Genomic DNA, 24,808 nt, shown 5'->3' with positions numbered 1-24,808 from the left:
TATACCAATGTCTGTGGTGTCTGGAAGAGGATGTAGGAGCCCCTGAAAGAGGAAATTGTGCACCACCTAACAAGGGTATGGTGAACTGAACTATGAGTGCTCAGGAAAAGGTAAGAAACATTCTTGACCATTGACATATTACCTGTTCTAGTTGAGATCTTAAAAAAGGAAATACTACCAAATCAAAACCTAATTTCTTTTTTAAAAGCTGAGCATCACTCTATGTATGTGTTTGTGGGATGTGGGCCCAGCTCCGGATGAGGGCTAGGTCTGAAGATGTATGGATACAAGAGCAGCAACAGGAGGAATCAAACATGGGACACTTAGTTTCATTTTAGGAGAAATGGACAAAGAGAAACCACATCCCTGGTGTGTTGGGGACCGATCTCAACAAAAGCACCTCTTACCAGGGTATGGGGTGTGGGAATTTAGAAATGTGAGTAAATAACGTGGAGATACGTGAAAAATAATAAAGCAGAAAACATAGAATAGTACCAGTGAATACTAGAAATCACCTGTGTATATTTTTTCGTATGTTTTATACCCAATACAAATGGGGAGGGGAGAGAATGTAACAAAAGACTTTAGTAACAGTTAATTGCTTTAACATGTTGAGATGCCAAATCATTAGCATTTTGTTGTTTAGGCAGTGAAACTGCCGTAGACCACATATCCTAAAGACAGCCATTCCCCCCAGGTGACCTCATAGTTAATAAAAAAGAAGCAGAATTATGTTTGCATATCCTGATTGTCTGTCAGGATTGAATGGATCTACTTGTTTGAGCTATCTTAATGTAAAAAGAATCAAGTAATCACATCTTGAGTTGGGACATGCAACTATGCTTGTCAGCCACTTTGAGCAACCTCCAACTCTCTGACCATCAGAAAAGGTCTAAATAGGCTCACATTTTTAGACCTCCACACTGGTGGGAGATGCAGGTCACAGTAGGGAATTTAAGGAGTTGGCAAGGGAAGGAAGTGAGCCAAGCCATTATGGTGAGAATCTTGCAACCTGACTGACTAACAGTTATATTTCTTCTTTCTTTATACAAAATTTAGTAAGCAGGAATACATTTGTGTTGTTACAAAGCATAGATCATATCATTTTTATTTTTGGACATGTGTTTCACTTCCTTTTGTTCATTTTTTTAGTCATCATTAATAAGCTATGACAGAACAGAGTAATCATTTTCAATCATTTTACCTCAAGTTTTGACATCAATGTTAAACAGAGTTATCATTGTTACTCATTAATCTCATAATCTAATTTTTAAGAATCTAGAGGCATGCGACAGCCTGTTCTCAGGCTGGTAGATTTTGTGGCTACAAAGGACACTAAACTAAAACAAAATCTCCATGCTAGTCTGAACAGAATGCTGTGTCCCAAGCAGTGTATTATTAACTCTTTATTTTATTATTTCTTTAAGACAATCTATTTTTTAATTTTATATACCAACCCAAGTTCCCTCTCCCTCCCCTCCTTCATCCCCAACAGTACTCCTATACACTCCTCATAGAGGGTGAGGCCTTTTATGGGGAGTCAACAAAGTCTGACACATCACTTGAGGCAGGACCAAGGCCCTTCCCCAGGTATCTAAGCTGAACAAGGTATCCCTCTGTAGGAAATGGACTCCAAAACTGAACCTTGTGCAAGAGAAAGTGGGGAGTAGCTTTGAACGTATCAGCACAAGAGACTACTTCCTGAATATAACACTAGTAGCACAGACAGAGAGCGACAATTAATAATTGGAACCTCCTGCGATTGAGAAGCTTCTGTAAGGCAGAAGACATGATCAACAAGACAAAAAGGCAGCCTACAGAGTGGGAAAAGATCTTCACCAATCCCAGAGAAGCCAAAACCTCAGGAGGACCCTAGGAGAGGTATTATTAACTTTTAATGGCTACAGTGCCCAAGAAATGTCCTCAGACCTAAACTCTGGCTAAATACAACTTTTACGTTTTATATTATTATAGAATTTGTCTACATGTATAATACTGGCATTCTGTTGTTCCGTGGTCATACGAAACCACAGTGGTTCTGCATGTGATAACTTTTCTAAGAAAGGTAGGTACTGACATCTCATTATTTTATCCTTTTTCTACTTCATACTTTGTTCATCAGTATGTCTCTGCATAGGGCTGAGGTAACTTCCACTAATCTTACTTCATTGCTGTATATACCATGTAATTTCCTGAGTGTACAGTGGGAAGAGGCTTACAATCTCAACTGTGGCCAGTTCCTCTAGTCCACCAAATCTTGTTGACCTTTTTGAGTTTACTTCATTTTGATTATTTTGTTCCTGAGTAAGTACAGGGACAGATATTTAAGAATATCTCAGCCTCATAAAGAGACCTCTGGCTTTTTTATTTATGTCATAACCTCCAAGGCATAAGGAAGACCTTTAAATATCTCTCTAACTATCTCTAGATATTTAATCTCTCTAGATATAAAATATCTCTCTAAAACACGGGGAATAGTGTGTTCACAACTGTCCTGGTGAAGCTTAGAAGCAGCATTCCTGGGAGAAGACATAAATGATTCATAATAAAATTTCCACCAATCCAATATCCCCAAATTGTAAAAACATTAAAAGTCCCTCAAGGATGCAACAGGTGAAAATAAAAACCAGAGGTGACATGGTGGCTATCATATGGCTCAGCTTTGCTGGATCTTTGTCAAACAGCTGTGCTAACTTTGTGAGTTTTGCCATTCCCATCAGATATGGCTGTGCCAGGATTGGTCTGAGGGATAGTGAAGACAGAGAGGGAAAGGGAAACAAAAATAATTTTTTTCTTTGGCAAAAATATTCACTGCAAGTCTTTTTAATGAGCATTATGTCACTGGGCTCTTGCTCCTCTGTCCTTACCATTCCATCAAAATAATTGAGGGGCTGGGCAATGGTTTAGTAGGTATATCACTATCTGCACTAGCATGACGATCTGGGTCCAGAACCCCTGAAAGCTCATAGAGCTAGGCAGACTGGCCACATCTGTAGCTCGCATACTCCTGCTATGAAATGGAGGCATGGGAATTCCCAGAAGTATTTGTGGCAATTCAGTTCTTGTATGTAGTGAAATCAACAACAACAACAAAAAGACCCTGTTTCAAACAGGGATGACAAGGATTGACACCTGAGAGTGTTCATTGACCTCCACACCCGGATTGTGACACTTCTTTACCTACAGTCACTCACATGAACATCCATACACCTAGACTCACATACACACACCACTGCCATAACCAACAACAAGAACAGCAACAACACAGTAAAAAGAAAGAATTGAGCAAGATGCCCAGATTGTAGAAGAAGATACAATTTATTACAGAGTAGATGCTGGCATACTCTCAAGGGGTGAAAGGAGTGCCCAGTGGCAAACTTGTGGATCTACATTTTAGTTTGATCTTATATTGTTCTTAAAGACTTTAGAAAAGATAGATTTTCCTCAGGCACATTTTCAGGTGATTGACAGGCTTATTTGCTTTGATTCTCATAGGAAGTGTTGCAGAGTGACTTTATTTCTTAGGACAAAGCTTATTGTTAGATAGTTCAGGGATATAGGAATCGGGCTTGACAGTTACAAACTAACTTTTTTATGGACATTCTGAGATGTCATATCTCCTTCCAAGGCCAGAGGTTGGACTCTGATTCATTATTCTGATCATTAATAAAGTTTTGCCGTTAAAATCTTTGGTCTTATGAGCTGTTGATTTGAGGGAAGTTTCCAAGGCTAAGGTCCTCTATTCCTACTAGTAGCTAATAGCTAACTAGATGCTTATAATTATATGTTTCAGCTGAAGTAACTGTTTTTGTTTTCTGGGTTAGGAGCATCACTGTGAATTGAACACAAGAAGACTCCTTTACACCGCACATTTTAGGGAATCTACTTGCTGCCAGCTGACAGGCAATGGCATTTTATTGATCAAGTGACAGATCTTAGAAGTCTATTGATTCACTTGTATTTGTGGCAAAAATTCTTAAAACCTTTCAAGCCTTCAAGCCACAATATTTCATTCAAGCTCAATGTTGTGATTACCTTGGATGAAAGGTTAAAGCCAATCAGGCATTCTGGTTTTTGATTCTCTTCCTGCTGGAATCTTTATCATAGTTTTACTATTCTGTTAAAACTTAAATCAGCAGCCATATCTTGTCAGGACAGAGGCATAGAAAGAATTACATGCATCACAATGGGAAAATTAATGATTCTTTCTTCATTATCATAATGAAGTGCCTAAAACTAAGAATGATTCAGTATATGCATACATGCAAATGTGAAAAATGAAATAGGATATGCCATCGCAAAATGAAATAGGATATGCCATCTTCAGACTTACTAGCAAACTCTGGAAGCCAGACATCATTTCTAAAAGAAAAGGCAGAGAAAGGGCTGTGATTGACCCACCCAAATGGGTCAAAAAAATAAACTACACTGGCACCTAGTAAGAGTACATGCCACAAAGAGACAGAAATATGGCCAAGATAAAAATGTTAATGAAATAAAACAGTCAAAATGTATGCCAGAGTAGATTGAAGTTATTAAGTTGATTACAATAAGGCAGTATATATGCATTCAACTACAGCCCCATGGTCCTGCCAGTGTCTTCCTTCTCCTCATGGAAGGACAAGAAAAGATTCTTAAACTGTGATCCGAAGTAAGTACTTCCTTCCTCAACTGTTTTATAAGATATTTTATCACAGTGGGGTACTGACTGAACAGAGAATTCTCAACAGAAGAAGTTCAAATGGCCAAAAGACACTTAAGGTCATGCTCAGCCTCCTTAGTGATCAGATCAAAGCAAATCAAAACAACTTTGAGATACCATCTTAAACCTGTCAGAATGGCTAAAATAAAAAACACCAATGATAACCTATGCTGGAGAGGATGTGGAGTAAGGGGAACACTCATCCATTGTTGGTGGGAATGCAAACTTGTGCAACCACTTTGGCAATCAGTGTGGTGGTTTCTTAGGAAATTCGGGATCAACCTACCCCAGGATCCAGCAATACCACTCTTGGCAATATACCCAAGAGATGCTCTATCATACTACAAAAGCATTTGTTCAACTATGTTCATAGCAGCATTATTTGTAATAGCCAGAACCTGGAAACAACCTAGATGCTCCTCAATGGAAGAAGGTTAGCTAGTGGCTAGTTCCCCACTCTGATCTCCATGCTTTATTTGTTAGAGCACAAACAAAATATTACCGTATACTGTACTTGAGCATATAATGAAAAGATGCTCAAACTTATACCACCAGGACACTTGTTCAACTATGTTCATAGCAGCTTTATTTGTGATAGCCAGAACCTACAAACAACCTAGATGTTCCTCAACAGAGAAATAGATAAAATGCTATACATTTACACAATGGAATATTACTCAACTGGTAAAAACAAGGACACCAGAAACTTTGCAGACAAAAGGATAGAACTAGAAAAAAAAAATCATCCCAAATTAGGCAACCCAGACCAAGAAAGGCCAACATGGTTTGTACTCAATCCTAAGTGGATATGTATATTCGCTGTAAAATAAAGGGCAACTATGGTACAATTCATAAACCCTGAGAGACTAGGTAACAAGGCGGATTCATAGGGAATACACAGGTCTCCCTGGAAAGGGGAAATAGAAGAGATTTCATGGGTGAAATGAGGGCAGGTAGTGATGGAAACATGAGGGGGACCATATTGAAAAAAAACTACTAGAATTGGGAGGCGCATTTCAGGATCAGGTAAATCCTGACAAAAGGGAACATTCCAGGAACCTACAAGGAAGACCTCAGCTTAGACTCCTAGTAATAGCAGATATGTAGCCTGAGCTAGTCATCTCCTGTGATCAGATTGGTGCTTAGCTCAACTGTCTTTAGAGAGGCATCTTCCAGCCATTGATGAAAACAGATGCAAACTCACAGCCAAATACTAGGTAGAGTTCAGGGAGTTCTGCAGTAGAGGAGGGGAAAGGATTGTGGAAGCCAAAGGGTCAAGGACACCATACTAACATGTTTTAATTAATTTTTAGAATTTGGCTTTCCTAGAGTTACAGAATTGCAAAGTTTTTTGTTCGTTGGTCTTATTTTCCGTCTTTTAGAATTTTAAAAACTTTGATGCCTCAGCATTTTGATGTTTATGACTTTGAAATTTAGCTTAGCGGTTCGGGAACTATGAAAAAAATTAATGCTAGCTCGCTACCAACATTATTAATTTATAGTGGCTTTTACATTAATTCGCTAAACTGAAGACATTCATACAGTGTCTTTTGTAGTCTGTCTTTTGTCAGATTGAGCATATACTGTGTATTCTATAAATTTAGAAGATGAACGATAACAAGAAAGGATATCAAAGGAAATAATCTATAGATTGTCGTTCACCATTTACACATGCACGAGCAGATCATAATGGATATACCATCAAAACACTTCATTTGTGTACAGGAGTATTTCTGCATAGCCACAAAGTATAATCATGAAATATTTATGAAACAAGAGTTTTAATACCTTAACTGAAATGTAGCATTGTTTCAAATTCAAGGTTTTTCTAAAGTTCCTGCTTGATAAAAAGTAAGATAGATATGCTCAAAATAGAAATTTTAAGTGTAACGTAAAAATGACTAAGAAAGAAAAAGAATCTTTATTTTTTAGTTCTATTCATTTAGGTATGTTTAACATCATCACCTTTCAAAATTCAAAGGTCGGTTCAACAGTAGGAGAATGTTAAATGAAATAAATATGCCCACAGTGGAGACTGTGGCTCAAGCACTCTAAATTACATTATAGATAATATTGATCATCAAGAAAATTGTTCATAATATTCTTTAAGACAACAAGGTAAATAGGGTGTTATCTTTGTGAGAAACAAAAATGAGGATGATGGGGGAAAGAAGACTCGGGAGGAAACAAAGAAGGACAAAAGGAGGAGGTGGGGATTAGGGAGGGAACAGGAAAGGAAGTGCGAGAGGGGTGTCGGAGGCCTGCTTTCCCCTGAGTAAGCAAAGTTTTAAACAAAAATATTTCTAAGTGTGACACTGAATCATAGCTTTGTTTAGAGCTGGATGTATGAGCAGAACACACTATTCCTGAGAGGAAGAAGGTTAGAACATGCCATGAATGTAAGGTTTCTTCTGAGACTATTGCTTTTATTTCAGAGTAAAAGACTGCAATTCTTTACATAGCTCAGAGATATCATATACATATTTCTGAAAAATCAGATGAAAATGACAACATTGAAGTAAGTTTAGAGGTTCACCAGACTTACAGCAATCAGAGCAGAGTGAAGAACAGTATGAACACATGATCTCTAAAAACCTGCACATCAGTAGTTTTGATTTGTTTGGACTTAAGGTCCTGGTGGAAGAGAAACAATTTTATGTTGAGGAAATTGGTTTAGAAAGCTCTCTCGGCTCCTCAATTCTATTAAAAAAAATACATATATCTATTTGTTCCTGGAGAAATTGCTCAAAGAATAATACAAAATCTATAGTTGCTTGCTATTATACAATCTTAAGAATATATATTTTGAATTATTTACTCAATTGGTAGTATTTAGTTTTTTATAGTTAACTATAGTTATCAGAATTGAATCATGAAAGCTTCATGGAACACAAAGATAATGCTATTGGTCTCTTTTGACTATAAGTACATGTCAGGCAATTGTACCAATATTTTTAGACAACTGAACATAAGACTAAGCCAAACAGAAAATTATATGACACATATCTGAAATATTAGTATTTTCTATTTTAAGTTCTTATCTTCACTCCAGAATGATAAACATATTGCTGTTTTACTTATCATTATAATCATAAGGATGATAATAAGAATATTCATTGTATAAAGGAATTTTATTAGTGGCATTCATATATAAGTATTAGTCTACATGCTAACTGATATCCACATAGTTATTATTCTATCTAGCTTATACTTGTGTGTTTTCATTGCAATGTATTGACTGATTTCATGAACTGAATAAAAATCTCAACTTCTGCTGTTATTCTTAGGTTTCAGTAGGAAGCAAATTCCATGATGCAATTCTAAATCATTATCATAAATGTCTGGTAAAAGACCTAGATAAATTGGGGTTTTAAAACTAGATGAATAACCAAGTACTTGTGGGTATCACATTTGGGGAATAGATGAACAGACATGATTGACGCAGAAAAAAGCCACAACAAAATATGAAAGAATTAAAAAAGACCTCTGACATGGCTACTTATTTTCTCAGAGAAATTCACCGAACTTGACATTTACCAAATAGGAAAATGCAAATTTTATTTCAATATTGTTTATGGAAGCAGGATGCAGAGGAATTTAGTCTTGGCAAACACCCATAGTAATAATTAGATGTCTTTGGAAGATGAGGTAGCTAAGCAAGGAGGACATTTAGAACAGAAATTTATAACATACTGAAATTTTGAGTTAAAGATGAAGTCTGTGTGCAGCTACACAGAGCAGAAGAGGCTATTGCCTACAGACCCTGACTTGAAAAATGTTTGCAAGCATATTTGCAAAGCCACTTTTATTTTGAATAACATGTTTCCATATTTATCCCTAAAGTTTTGGAATACAGCTGTTGTTTGGAATGTTCTACAGACGGTGAGGTCATCTTTCTTTCTTTTTTAGTTGTTTGACAGACATTAAAATACTAAATAACCCAATTAAAAATGGGGTACAAAACTAAACAGAGAATTCTGAACAGAATCTCAAATGGCCAAAAGATACTTAAAGAAATGTTTAACATCCTTAGCTATCAGGGAAATGCAAATCAAAACAACTCTGAGATCTTATACCTATCAGAAAGGCTAAGACCAAAAACATTAATGATAGCTTATGCTGGAGAGGATGTGGAGTAAGGGGAATACTCATCCATTGTTGGTGGGAATGCAAACTTGTACAACCACTTTGGAGATTAGTATGGTGGTTTCTCAGAAAATTGGGAATCAACCTACCTCAGGATTCAGCAATACCACTCTTTGGCATATACACAAAAGATGCTCAATCATACTACAAAAGTATTTGTTAAACTATGTTAATAGTAGCATTATTTGTAACACCCAGAACCTGGAAACAACCTAGATGCCCCTCAACCAAAGAATCAATAAAGAAAACGTGGGACATTTACACATTAGAGTACTATTCAGCGGTAAAAACCAATGATATCTTGAATTTTCAATGCAAATGAATGGAATTAGAAAACACTATCTTGAGTGAGGTAACCCAGAGCCAAAAATATGAATATGGTATCCACTAGTATGTGGATACTAGCTATAAACAAAGCACATTGAGCCTATATAGTTCATGATCCTAGAGAAGCTAAGTAATAAGGTGAACCCAAAGAAAAACATGTATAGGCCCACCTGGAAATTGGAAACAGACAAGATTGCCTGACAAAATTAGGAGCATGGAGGTGGGGGAGAAGAAAGAGTAGAAGGGAAAGAGGAGGAGAGAAGGGGAGGGTCAAGGAGAACTTGAGAAAATGGTATAGTTGGGGTGGAGGAAGTACAGAGATGAGAGCAAGGAAAGAGATATCTTGATTGAGGGAGCCATTATAGAGTTAGCAGAAATCTGGCTCTAGAGAAATTCCCAGGAATCCAGAAGGCTGACCTCACCTAAGACCCTAAGCAATAAGAGGGAGCTCGATCTTGCCTTACCCTGTAGTCAGACTGATCATTATGTTAAATATCACCATAGACCCTTCACCCAGCCACTGAGAAACACAGACTGAGATCCTCATTGGAGCACTGAACTGGTGTAGGAGGTCCTTCTGTATTTGTGTTGCTTTCATTGGTTAATAAAGAAACTGCTTTGGGCCTGGTGATAGGGCAGAACTTATGTAGGTGAGGAGACAGAACTGAATTCTGAGAGGAAGAAAGCAGAGAGAGAGAGAACCGCCATGGAGCTGCCAGAATCAGACATGCTGAATCTTTTCTGGTAAGCCACAACCTCGTGGTGAATACAGATTTAACAGAAATGGGTTAAATCAAGATGTGAGAGTTAGCCAATAAGAGGGTAGAACTAATTGGCAGGGCAGTGCTTAAGTGATTATTTTGGGTGTAAGCTAGAGGGGTGGCTGGGACCACAAGCAGCCCCCTCCTCCCTGTTACACTGGGCTGAGCTTCCAAAGTCCAGTTAAAGAGTGGAAGGAATGAGAATATGAGCAAAGAGGTTAAGACCATGATGGGTTTAGCCACTGAAACAGTTTACCTGAGCTAATAGGAGCTCATCAACTCCAGCTGGACTGGGAAGGAACAAGCATAAAACCAAACTAGTGTTTCTGAATGTGGTTGATAGTTGCATAGGTGAGGCAGACTGAGGGGCTTCTGGCAGTGGCACCAAGATTTATCCCTAATGCATGTATTGGCTTTTGGGGATTTTATTCTCTTTGGATGTATACCTTGCTCAGCCTAGGAAGGGCTTTGGACCTCCCACAAAGCAATGTCCTTACCCTCTCTGAGGATTAGATGGGGTGGAGTGGGAGGGGGTGTATAGGGAATGGGAGTAGGGGAGAGAGTGGGAGCTTGGTTTGGTATTTTTTAAAAAAAATCTAAGAAATTAAAAAAAAAACAGTTTTGAACACTTATACATTACACTTTATCACTTTAACCTCCAGGTCTCCATTCTTATTTCTTTCTCTTTTTTGTTGGAAATCTTCTTCTTTTTTAAATACTTTTCCATTCAAAAGTTTACACTTCCTCCCCTCCTCCCAACCCGCTCCTGCTCCCCCACACCACCTCTTTCCTCCTCCTCCCTGCCTGAGAGAGAGCAGGGAACCCCACCATATGGAAAGTCCAAGGCCTTCCCTGCTACATCCAAGCCTAAGGAGCTGTGCATCCATATAGACTAGGGTCCCAAAAAGCCAGAACCTGCCATAAAAACAAGTCCCAGTGCCTTTATCAATGGCTTCTCAGTCAGCCCCCATTGTCAGCCACAAGCAGAGAGTCTGGTTTGATCACATGCTCATTTAGTCTATTTTATATCTTCTTTTGTTGTGGGGGAGGGGTGTCACCCACTGAGGTTAACAAAAATGTACTTGCCCTAGCGTTGGTTACCTGATAGGTACTATAGCAAGGGTTACTTACCTGTGGAGACACAAGTGTGCAAAGTGATAGCTCCTTTCCCAGCAACAATTACCTGTCTAATGCCTCTCAGGAAAAGGTAAGATTTGTGGGTTCCTCCCCAGTGCATAATGAAATGTTGATGGGCTCAATCTTGTCTGGGTTTTGTGTAGATAACCACAGTTGCAGTGAGTTCATGTGTAACTTGTCTATCCCATTTACACACACAATATAGGTGTACAAACAGTCATGAATGTGAATCTTCTGCTTCAGTTCTGTGATAATGTCACCTGACCTTGTCTCTGATACATTTTGCCCTGCCCATGGAATTACATTATGAGAGTAAATGAAGAAGAGTCAGGAAGTTTCAGGAATGTTGCCACATGCAAATATACTTAATGCTGATAATTTTAACTGTAGCATGATAACAGTGTCATTTAAAACAAAATTTAGGTTTCCAAGAAAATTCCATGATTACTATAAGAAAAGAATTTTTGTTTTAAGGTTTTGAATTTTGAGTTTTTATGTGATCACTTCTATTATTTAATAAAACAAAGCAGGAAATGTTTTCAGCTACTGTAAGCAGATTAGGAAAAAAAACCCACAAGTATGGGAGTGAGAACTTGTTGCTAAAGAAGAGAAGATGACATTTCAGTATTTCTAAGACTTTAGGGCCCTAAGACATATGTAAATATTTTCACTTCTGGGGGTGGAATGTCCATCAGCAAAAACAAAAGCAAAACAAAACAAAGATATAGAGGGTACAAGGAACTTTAAGAACAATGTCACAAGATAAAAACTGTGCTTACGTTATATTAAGCTATAAAGTAACCTATTTTAAAGCAAATTTATGTGATTCCAGCATATAATAACCTTTAATTGCGGTTTGAAACAAATGTAAAGAATACTATTGCAGCTTATTTTTGGATTTATGTAAAAGGAAAAAAATGATATTCTCTATAAGACACTGGGTAATCCCTTATTGAAACGTGGGGGAAAGGGAAGAAATAAAGGAAGACAATTGAATCAATGATGTCTGTGAGAGTCAGTTTTTTCCTTTTGGGTAAGAAATGATTTACAAGTTCCATAACTGAGAAACACCAAGGCAGAAACTTAAGGCAGGAACCTGGTAAAAGAGACTGAGGAAGCTACCATGGAGGAATGCTGCTTACTGAATCCCTTCTTTTGCCTTGGCCAGCCACTCTTCTTTTACAGACCACAACCACTTCAAAGGGGTGGCACTACCCATAGTGGCTTGGTTACAACAGTTAATAACTAAGAAAATACCCCATAACCATGTCATTATGATGGAGACAATTCCTCAGTTGAGATTCCCTCTTCACTGTGAGAGCTTTTATAATTTATATTGTAGTTTCCATAATATGTGTGTGTCATTAAAAAGGAAAGAATAAAGGACTTGAGAACAAAATTACATTAACATTTATAAATAGGAGCTTAAGGTGTGGGAATAAAATACTGAATTTATAGATCTATTCTACTGTAAAAGGGGATTCAGACATAGTGTAGGTGGATGGATTCAGAGAATTCTACTTTATTTCATGGAGTCAGGCATAGAAGAGATTTGTTCTTGTGTGTAAATGAGATAATGTTTCCCTTTTCATTGTTCTGAACTTAGGATATAAAGCCACTTACTGAATACATATGAGTGGGCCACAAATTTATTGTTTTTACTTAAAGACCAATTTATGAATTACGATTACATTCTTCTCGATTTTAATGTTTTAGCAAAGATAAGGATGATTAGGTAGAAACTGTGAAATTAGTGTCTGTCCTTGAAAGCCTGCTAATTAGCTTGAGCCTGCTAATTTCTGACTACCTAAACATAGGACCTATAATTTTTAGGATCATCACCATAGAACACAGTGTGTTACCAGCCTCTGTAGACATTTTTATGAAAGCCGAACCCCCAAAGTTGTTATGTATGAAGAAAGTATGCCTAGAATATGTTCTCTCAACAGCAATCAGTGAAATATTAAGCACTGGATGGTGGATCTTTCCTCTTCAAAATGCCATAAGTACCTGTTTTTTAATCCTCTTACTGTGTCACCCTGACACAATTTAAATTTAAAATAAAAGTTTTTATATTTAGTAATAGAGTATGTAGCAATATAAAATATGTCTTATGTCATTTGTAAATATTCGTCTCAGACTAACAAGACACATTAGTACCAAGAAATACCAAAAATACCCTAGACTCCAAAGATAATATGTCTGCTAAGACCATCACTATCTCATGTGCAATAAGGATTAATTGTCTGACAGTTAAATGCAACAAACACAGACCTACTGCTAAGGTTCTTCTTCAAGGCAAAGGAAGAAAGTATCTTTCTGTTGTTTTAGAAAGTGTGGTATTTGTATGTTTACATTCTTCAATGTCTTATAATTTTCTATAAATCATATTATATATTAAATAACTGATTAAATTTGATTGTTCTTTTGTCTCAGTCTTTCCAAGAGGCAGAAGTTTTTGTATCTGTGAACTTCAAAAAAAATGGGGCAAGGTACTTCAACAATAATTGGGGTTCCCATGGAGGAAATACCTCTAGTTAAAATCCTTTTAAAAATTCACCTTTTAACTTAAACTTTTAGATAATATTTCCTTGTTCTTGCTACATAGATCAACTAGATCCTAAACTGGAAATGTGTTGGCGAGACAATATTAAATGTCTCAGGGAAGAAATTTGCTCAGTGAATTTATTTTAATATAGACTGTTTCTTCTTAGAAACAGAATCAAGAAAAAAACTACACCTACCTAATAACATCTAGAATATCTCATCATGTAAATTCTTATGTTTAAAAGAATGTGTGTTGTGTAGTTGAAAAAAATAAGTCCCTTTAGATTGTTAATATTCTTAATTTACTTCATCAAATATTTCCTGACAGGTGTTGTTAGTTTTATTTTACCATCATTCAATGCCTACAGGAAAAACATGCCTAGGAAGTGAAATCATTTTTATTTCATGACAAACTAGCCCAAAATGTGTCTAGGGTGTGTTATCCTTGGAGCCTTCATAAGTATTAACAAGTAGAAATTCATATATACCATATATAAGGTTGTTCAGGAGTTCTGTCAGAACCCAGTATTGATTCTCATTAATGAGTACAAGGAAGTATTCATTCCACTTCTTTTCCCAGTAATTATATTGTCTTCAAATAATATTGTAATATAGACTTTTGAATTACCTTTGTAATTAATATTGAGTACAGTGTTACTATTATGAGAATATATTCATGACTACATCATATGAAATATATTTTAAAATATATCTTCTGTTCCACAAGGGTAAAAATCACAATAAAATTTTCAATTACCTATGCAGACTTATGCATCATTTACCAACAGGATATGTTCTAAGAAATGCATCATTAGATGATTCTGTCACTGTGTAAACATTACAGTAGCCTAGATGGTGTAGGTCAATTACTCAATAAAGAGATTCAGTAAACAATAGATGGATTAAAATACCCTCCAGCACAGCAAAGCATTTTTATAAGTAGGAGTACACTTAAAAATAATGACTAAATGATAGCACTGCAAATACACAAACAAACCACTTGCAATGGATTATTTTTCTCAACTATTACCTTCTATGGATAATTACATGTGTTACATTTTTGTACAAATGGAAGTAAATGTAGTAGGTTTGTTACTCTATTGTGATCACAAATATTCCAGTAATGCGTCACAGTGTGGTGTTACATGTAGGACTCTGTCATTAGATTAAAGAAATTTTACAGTTCATCATAATACCATGGAACCAGTATTACGTAAGAGTGTGTCATTAGTGTGAAGTGATTATGTGTCATGATTATAGATGAACACTAAATTTCTTTTGTAATTTTGCCTGAGATCTGTCTCCTATACTAAAAAAACAGAATGCACAATAGGGGTTTCAAACTAGCCTTGGGGAGAAATTCTTACACTGTCTTTAAATTGGTAGAAGAAGCATACAACTGAGAGATGCCACTTTGCAATGTCATTAAAAATGACTAACAACCAATACACTTAGAAGAATTTCCTGTCATAATTGGCTAAATGACTCAGTTATTCCTTTCATTCACATAGATATATTACTTGGGTCAGCGGTTGTAAGCAATGAGTGATGTAAAAGTACAGACTGTAGAAGGGAAGTCTATAGTGCTTTTAGTCAAGGTGATGATTCATACTGAACCTAAAATGAATCATGGTTATGAATTAGATTTGAGCTGTTCCATAAAGGAGTCACAGCTTTGAGCTGTTAAGTCGTAGTTAATTCTGAGATATGCTGTAAATATTAAAAATATGCTGGGGGGGGGGTCTAAGATGCAGTATGAAAAAAGTAACACAATGTATTTAAACCGTAATTTTATACAGATTGCAAATTAAAGTGCTAGTTTTAATATCAAAATTAGATGATACATTATGTAACTATACTCAGCATAACTTTCTTTCTGTTTACTATTTTTATGTACTATTAAAATTTAAAATTCTGATTTATTTTTATTGGCTGGCATTGATATAGAGAAGTTATTAATAATTTCTGATGATTAATAATGGGCACATCTATAGAAAATATTTCTTTATGAAATATATTAACAATATACCTAGAATTGAATTTTATATCCTTTAGTGTGTTTGCTAAATAAGTTTTTAATACATGCAATATAATTAATTTCTAAGTTTGTTTGCTAGGGAATATAATAGTTACTGCAATAACTGTAGAATTTTCAATGTTTTATTTTATTTTGTGCAACTCACAGTCATCCTTTTTAATAAATATTAGTCATCTTCCTTTCAAAGGAGTTTGTTTGGAAATATGAGAAATTTCTAAACATTTGAATAACTTAATGCCACTGGGGAAAAAAATCTTAACATCCAGGTAGATTCCACATAAAGTCTCAAAAGTATATAAATATATATTATATATTTTTAAAATACTACTCTTATTGTATGAAAAACAAAAGCCCACAAAGTCTACTAAGCAAAATACTAGGTGACAATGTCACTAAATCTTTGAAATAATAATATATTTCAGGCTTCAAACTAGGTCAATCCTTTAAAATACCTGCTTTATTTTACAGATCCTACACTTTGCATTTAAGTCATTGTGGCAGTTAATGACCTGAGAGAAAGAAATGGATATAGGGTTAACATGAACAACCCTGTTATATCTTGACTGATACAATAGGACTGTACAATTCAAAATCAAGCATCCACTCAAATCTTAGTGCCAACCTCTCATATTTCAAGCTCCATGTGATTCCACCTGGCCTGGGAGTCCTATATCCATAGCTCTTCTGACATTGACCCATTGTGAAGGAACATGTGATGTCAAAATAACTCTGAAAATTATCTCATGAAGCTGTCAGAATGAAATTGTGTTTGTGAGCTCAGTCCAGTACTCCAGTGTGGGTCTCTGTCTCTATCTCCATCCATCGCCAGATGAAGGTTCTATGGTGATATGCAAAATATCCATCATTATGGCTATAGGATAGGATCATTTCAGGTTCCCTATCTTCAGCTGCCCCAGGAACTAACTGGGGACCTCGCCCTGGGCACCTGGGAGCCCCTCTAGGTCCAAGTCTCTTCCCAACCCTAAGATGGCTCCCGTAATTAAGATATGTGCTTCCCTGCTCCCCTATCCAACCTTCCTTTATCCCAATCATCCCGTTGCCCCAAGTTCTCCCCATCCTACCCTTCTCACTTTTCTCTCCCTATCTCCCCTTACCCCCCCAACCCCCCACCCTTAAGATCCCGATTTTTTTGCCTGGCAATCTTGTCTACTTGAGGAACAGAAGGAGGGAGAAGATGAGCAAGGAAGTCAGGACCAAGAGGGGTGCACCCACCCACGGAGACAGTGGGGCTGATCTATTGGGAGCTCACCAAGGCCAGCTGGACTGAGACTGAAAAAGCAGGGGATAAAACCGGACTCTCTGAATATGGCGGACAATGAGGGCTGCTGAGAAGCCAAGGACAATGGCACTGGGTTTTGATCCTACTTCATGATGTGGTTGTGTGGGAGCCTAGCCAGTTTGGATGTTCACCTTCCTAGACCAGGATGGAGAGGGGAGGACTTTGGACTTTCCACAGGGCAAGGAACCCTGACTGCTCTTCAGACTTGAGAGGGAGGGGGAGAGGAGTGGGGGGAGAGGGAGAGGAGTGGGAGGACGGGGAGAGGAGTGGGGGGGAAGTGGGAGGCTGGGAGGAGGCGGAAATTGTTTTTTTTCTCAATAAAACAATAAGAAAGTTTAAAAAAAAGAAATTGTGTGTTTGTGTATATGTGCGTATATGTGTGTTTGAGTTTAATTGTCCGGGTGCATGCAGGGCTGTAATTGTGCCTCTAAGTGGTATATCTGCAATTTATCAGCATCCTGTCCAAGAGTTGCTGCTTTAATAATATAAGAAATGGTTGAACTATTGTTTATATATTAAATATTTGATATAAAATTAACCTTCTAAAAATTCTCAAGTCTTAGGATCTGCTCTGTTCCATTTGTCCTCTATGAGCCTTACATAATTGTGAATTTATTGGCAGTGCTTTTTTAAGACTTCTTTGTAACCGTGGGGATTATGATATTCTTACTCATTTACAGGAGTGCCTGGGAGAAATAATAGCTAACGATGATGAATTTGGTTATTACAGCAGTGCCTGTCTGTATGAATGGATATATGTCATACATGTATAAATAGACACAGAACTACTGCCAAGTTCACACAGACTATTATATGACAGATGTATTATTCAGCTCAAATGATATGACTACAGGTCCCAAGCATTAAAACCCATGTGAAAAAGGCAAAGAAAATGAATAAAGCTTCTAGTTTTCTTTCAATGGTTACTAAGTAATAGAAAAATTGATGTAGTCTCAATAAACTGTACAGTGTCTTTAGCATGATCTGCTGTAGAATCATTGGCACTAATTCAAACATGGATTCTTTTATTCCTCTTTAACATTAAAGAGAGAAAGTATACACAAGTGAGGCCAGGTTCTATGGGCTATAATTTGAGAACGATTGTCTCTGAGTTGGGAGATATGGTTTTGAAGTAGGAATTTATACAGAATTTTCTTCTTTGAGCTCTACAGAGATGGGGTACAGTGTGCTAAAAGATTCATCACCTTTTCAGGACACTTAAAAATTGGGAGTTCTTGTAGGAGATGGTATGCCAGTTTGCTGAGAAATTCCCTTCATTGCCAAAATATCACAAAAGACAAGAGAATCAGTGTTCTATACCCGCACATGGACTAGTGGACTCTCAGCTGGTAGGCTGGAATCATCTTTGGGAAGTCTCTGAGAACAGATTACAAGCAGGTGCCTGATTATTTGAGGACAGCTCTTAGAGATTTCACTTGAAGCAAGACTCAAGGATGTTTTCTCTGTATTTGGGCATGAGACATTTAAATGTGTTGAGAGAAGCAGATATATTCCTAAACTTTGAGTATTAGTCTTTCCGGCAAGTTCAACCTCCCTGAATGTAGAGTTCATGTTTCTCTGCTGTTGTGATGATGAAGGTACTTGATGTCTAGCAATTTTACATCTAAGTCATGACAAATTTATGGAAGAAGTTTCTATATCGCTATCACTGTCTCGGAAATGATTAATTTATCTTAGAACTGATAAGGATTTATTTTTTTAAACCTTGTCATATCCATGAGGTAGCCCCAAGCGGTCAACTCTCTCTTGGACTTGCCAAACATCCAGTTACAGTCTGAGATGAGATGACCCTAATCTTTATCTCCTATAGTGTTTTCATATATAAACTCTACTTTCATAATCAAAAGGAAATTCAGGGCTGGAGAGGTAGTTCATTGGTAGAGTGCCTAAAAGGCATAAAGGCCTTGGGTCAAGCTCTAGTATTATGTATAGCAGTTGTGGTAACACACCGGAAACTAAGTGATCAGGAATTCAAGGTTATATTTAATCGATATATACCTAGTTTCATGTCAGCTTGGGATAGAGGAGTTTTTGTATCAGAAGAAAAGCAAAAAAGAAGGAAAGGAAGAAAGAATTGAAAGAAGGAAGGAAGGAAGGAACAAAGGAAAAAAGGAAGAAAACTAAGCCATTGGTAGCTCTGCATCATTAACTGATTAAATCTAGAGTCATTTTGAATTTGATATTCTTTTTGTCTCTTAAAGATCCATGCACTGATAGATTGGTCTCCAGTGTTGGGCAGTTAAACTTATAGAAACTTTAGGTGATGTCATTCCGGGGAAGATTAATTCACTGAGCTTTACTCTCATTAACAGATTAATGGTGATCTTGTAGACTGTGTTGTGTCTCCTAGGAGTGAAAGGGATCTGAAAAGAGAGGGTTGTTTCAAACAGTGTGAATACAGCCCAGCTTATAGTCTCTCCCCATGTATGCTCTTACCATGATGCTGTTTGCTACACGATGGACCCAAAGGCCCTCATCAGAGTCATGTTCTTGATGTGTCTTTAGACCTCCAAAACTATGAGCTAAAAGTAGATCCATTTTAAAAAGAGATCAAGCTTTAAGTAATTTTTTATCGTTACTATTTTTTTCGTTTATTTATTTATTAAAGATTTCTGTCTCTTCCCCGCCACCGCCTCCCATTTCCCTCCCCCTCCCCCAATCAAGTTCCCCTCCCTTGTCAGCCCATAGAGCTATCAGGGTTCCCTGCCCTGTGGGAAGTTTTTAGTGCTAGAAAATGGACCGGTTTGAAATTAAGCTTTTTGACTAGCAAATAAGATACTGTTTATAAGGTAATCTAAAATTTTACACATTTTGAGCCTGGGTAAAAACTCTGTATTTTGCAATGGTAAGTAAACATTTGTCAGGCCATTTTTTTGCTTCTCATTTTATATGTGGAGAATACTTGATATTTTTGAGCTTGTTTGATGATTTTTATGTTACACTTTGCCTTTAAAATTAAATTAAAACCATTTTTTTTGTAGTTTCCTTGAGCAACCTTCTCTTAGACCCGTATTCGCTTTCATATGCTTTATGCAGACAAGTGAGAGTGGAGACCAATTGTAACAAATGTTTGTATATTTGTAAAATGATTAAGAAAAAAGAAACAAGTATTTGAATATTTTTAGAAAGTATCAATGCAGCATTTTTGAGCTGACACCTTTAACTTTCTTGTTTGATTGCCAACATTATGGATTTTGATAGAAGAAAGATACAAAACTATTTTAAAAACTCAACAAAAGATGCTAACTATTTATAATGAAGAAGGCAAGACAAGTTTAGTAAGACTCTTCCTTAAAATTTCAATAAAAATCAAATCCTATATTTGAACAGAAATTTGAAATGAAGATGAATAAAATTTTGTGACCAAACATGATGAGAAGAATGTCACCAAATGTTTTGGATTCATCTCAATTACTATCTTATCAGTAAAGTTTTTTTTTTGAATTTTACTCTGATTATTGTGGATTTTATTTAAGCACATAAAGAAAAAATTTAAATATATATAGTTTATATCATATTCCATAACAATATGAACTTATATTAATGGAGATAATAGAAATTCAAAAAATATTTTCTACAAGTAAAATTTAAAATTTTGGAATTTCATTTTAAAAGTATCTTGAAACTAACTGAAAAATCAATAACTAGTAAAGCTAATATTTCTAATTCAATACAACTTATGAAATGTGAAATATTTTCTTATAAGTGTTTTTATGTTACTCTCATAAAAATGCATAAATATAATATGTCTCAAAAGTCAGCTTTTAATAATGTAACATTGAACTTTTAAACTTGGTAGACAAGGAGGTAAAATGTAACTTGTTACTTTCCTAATCACAGTAGACATAGGAAGGTAGCTATTCAAAACTGCTAAACTGAGGTTTAGTGTGTTCGTAGAATTGCCTTCTTTTAAGGACAGATATGTACATATTAGGAAATGTTGCTGCAGTATTCACATAGCTTGCTCAAATTTGTGAGTCACCTTTACAATGAGACAGGTTTAAAGGCTTACAGCTTGATATAATGTCAGAATGAGTCATAATGGAATTATTATAGTCAAAGCAAACACTGAAAAGACACACAAAGAAATCGTGTAGAAAGAGATAATGACACATAACTGGAGTTAGACCTTGAACTTTAAAATAGATACCTGCTATATATTATTCTGGGGCAAAGACAACTGTGGAGAAAGCTATTTTTCTTTCAAAAGAACTCTTTGTGGAGCCCAAATATAATGACTATTCTGTGGTTTACAGACAGCCCCAGGCAATGTGGGGATTTTTATTCTTCTCTCTAGAAGTCTGAACATTCACTACTGTTACCAATTTGGAAAAAAATACCATTTTGGGCTTTGGTGTGTTTTCAAAATTCTCTCTATACACTGTTGCTATTAATTTTAATGTGGGACCCTAAAAATGTATCATGTAATACTGTAATTTTTTATGGTTAGTTCTCTGACAATTTTTGTAATCTGAGACTGCTCGTTCATTCCCGGCCAATCAGACCCAAATAATCTTGTAACTATATTAGTTACAAGACTATTTGACCAATGGCTCAGACATATTCCTAGCTAGCTCTTACTTCTTAAATTAATCCAACTCTTTTAATCTGTGTATCACCCCAAGGATGTGGCTAAGAAGTAAGGGCCTGGGTTCTTCTCCTTCAGCAGCTACATGGCATCTCCTTGACTCTGCCTGATTTCTCTATATATCTTTGTTTGATTTTCCCACCAAGTTCTATTCTGCTCTACCATAGGTCAAATCAGTTTCTTTTTTAACCAATGGTAATAAAACATATTCACAGCATACTGAGTGGAATCCCACATCAGACATTACTCCAAATTGAGGAAGCTTTGATTAGAATCATTTATAGCTCAAAGGCTTCTTTAACTGAAATCATTTCTGCATAAGAATGACAATGCTGTGGCTCTACTGTTGACTCAGCAGGTGAAGATATTTCAGTACAAGTGTGAGTGGTGGTGTTCTAGTCTCTAGCACCCACTTGAGTGTCCAGAGGAGGAAAGGGGATGTAGAAACTAGCAAGCTACCTAGAAGAGCCATATCAGGGAGTTTTGGATTCCAGAGGAGGAAAGGGGATGTAGAAACTAGCAAGCTACCTAGAAGAGCCATATCAGGGAGTTTTGGATTCAACTGAGAGACCCTGTCTCAATGAATAAGACAGCGAGTGGCGAAGAAAGGCTCCGAATACAGTGTGGTAGTTTTAAAGGAAATGGTCTCCAAAGGGATTGGCACTATTAGGAGGTGTGGCATTGATGGGGTACTTGTGGTCTTGTTGGACAAAGTGTGTCACTTCAGAAGCACGGGTTGAGCTCTAGTATATATTCACACCATATGCAACAAGACAAATCACTTGTTGTGCCTGAAAGACATTCTCTTTTTTTTCCAGCTTCTTCTCTAGCACCATGACTGCCTGCACACTGTCATGTCCCAACATCATGATAATTGACTAAATGTCTGAACTGTAAGTGCGCCAGCCCAATCGAATGTTTTCTTGGTAAGAATTACCATGGTGAATGGTGTCTCTTCACAGCTATAGAAACCCTACTTAAGACAGTCAGCATTGGGCTTCTGAATGTTCATGTACACATTCCACATAGAAACACTTTCACAAATATGGAAAAATAACAGTAACCAAACAATTCTTATTCAACAGAATTTATAGAATTGTTTACCATTGGGTATTTTGGTATAGCAAGGTAATGATCTATAAGACATGGGCCAACTTGCTGGAGGTAAACTCAACTGACATCTGGAAGTTTTAGTGCTATTTTTCTTTCACACTTAAGGCATCAGTAAAAAAGGCATGAAACAGTTGATTTGGTTAATATTGGCCTTTAGTACCTTTTGTGAAAAGCATTTTGACAATTTTTTTAGACTATATATATTCCTAGCAGGTGTTTGTATACTGAGGAGAAAGGGGAGGGTGTAAAGGGGATAAACAAGTTACCATTTCCCTTCTGATAAAGAGTTAAATTTATTAAATCACCAGATTAAACATGGTATCTGGGACTTTTCCTTTTGCCAATGATCCATCTATTAATTCATTTACCAACTCACTGAACACATCAGAGTACACAGTAGGAAATATCCAAGACCTAAAACAAAATGTACCAACTAACTCTTTAAACTTTATTTTTAAGCAGCAAAACATCTATTAGCTTCATATTGATGTCTTCTTCCCCCATGTTTTTGAACTACTTTGACAAAAGTACTAGCTTGATGCCTCAGTGTCGATCAACCATGAACACAGACATGTATTCTACTTTGCATAATTAAAGGCCAGAAAATAGATTGTCTTTAACACTCTATTTCTTTTTCATTCAACATATTTTCGGGTAAAATTTTGAAGCAGACAATTTCACAATATATTTTTAGAATGTTTTGTAGCCTGGAGGTTTAGCTTAGTGGAAGAGGCCTGTTCTAGCATTCATGATAAGCCAGGATTGAGACAAGTTCAGTGAGGAGCAATTTCATAAATTATGCTTCCATAATTTATATTACATAAATATTACATGTTTCCATAGAGTAATATGGGTTTTAACTATGCACAGTGGTAATTATCAAACATTTGTTCCTAGCGACTGGATGTGGATGTTGCTGAGGAATGTCTTTATGATTTGTGATAAGACTGTGAAACAATTGGCCTTTTACACAAGACAGTTGACTACACACACCTGAAAGCACGTCTGTGACTCCAAGGTTATAGACCCAAGACTCCAGAATTAGCTTTTAAGTCCTTGCTTATGGGGAAACTCACATTCTCTTTGTCCCTTGAGCTCAGTATCATTAAAACACATTGTAGCTGATAGCATGACTGGGCCTGCAGATGCAGAGCAAAGATTTGTTTGCCAGTTTCTGTTTATTTTGTTGTTTTACATGAATCTTTTGTAAGCAACTGAATTATCCACCCAAAAATATACTTTTGAAATATTTGTGATATTTTCTACTTAGCAACAGTTAGCAGTGGGTATCTTTCCCTTCTCAAAAGGCACCCCTTTTTAAAAATCATTGTTACTGCGAAAAATTGGTTTATAGAGTTTGTATGCTTGATGCTAATTAATATGCTTCTATATATACTGTATATGCAGTTTGGGTGGAGTGGCCCAGTATTGGGACCTTGTTAGGCTATAATCTCATGATTTATACATCAATCTGCAGTCATAGAAACTTTCATTTAATTGAAATCTGTACCACTTAGAACAACAACAACAAAAACAAAACCAGAAAAACTGAATAAATGAGAACAATGTAAGAGGCACTCTTTTTCTCAAGGTATTAACTTCAAATGGATTCTTTAGCTTTATAGGTTTGACTACACTGGGCCAAGACATTTTAAGTGAGCACTCCAATACAGAGCATTTAACAAAATAAGTACCCTAAAAATTTAATTCTAAAGAACCACACAGTATCTTTTCGTCATTCTTCCTTTTCCCAAATTGTAAATCTTAATTTCTCTGTTAAAACTTTCTTGACATTTCAATATAGTGTCTCATGTATCCCAGGATAGACTTGAACTCACTATGTAGATAAGGATAACCATTGACTTCTCCTCTTCATGCTTCTTCTCCCTCAGTGTATCAAGACTCCATCTTTATGCTCCTCTTCTTCAGTGTATCAAGACTCCATCTTTATGCAGCATTTGAATTAAACCTAAGGGGTTTTCATGCTAGGCAAGCAGTCTATCCACTCAACTACATCACTAGAGCCCCTTAGTTTATCTTGACATGATGTTTCCCAGTGTATTTCTCAACAATCCACAGGCTATTCTACTATAAGTGGCAATTCTGTTTAAATTAATACTCCAAATTG

Source organism: Microtus pennsylvanicus, chromosome 4 (genome assembly GCF_037038515.1).
Source record: "Microtus pennsylvanicus isolate mMicPen1 chromosome 4, mMicPen1.hap1, whole genome shotgun sequence".
Classification (NCBI taxonomy): domain Eukaryota; kingdom Metazoa; phylum Chordata; class Mammalia; order Rodentia; family Cricetidae; genus Microtus; species Microtus pennsylvanicus.
The sequence above is the reverse complement of the archived record's forward strand: the minus strand, read 5'-3'. Positions refer to the sequence as shown.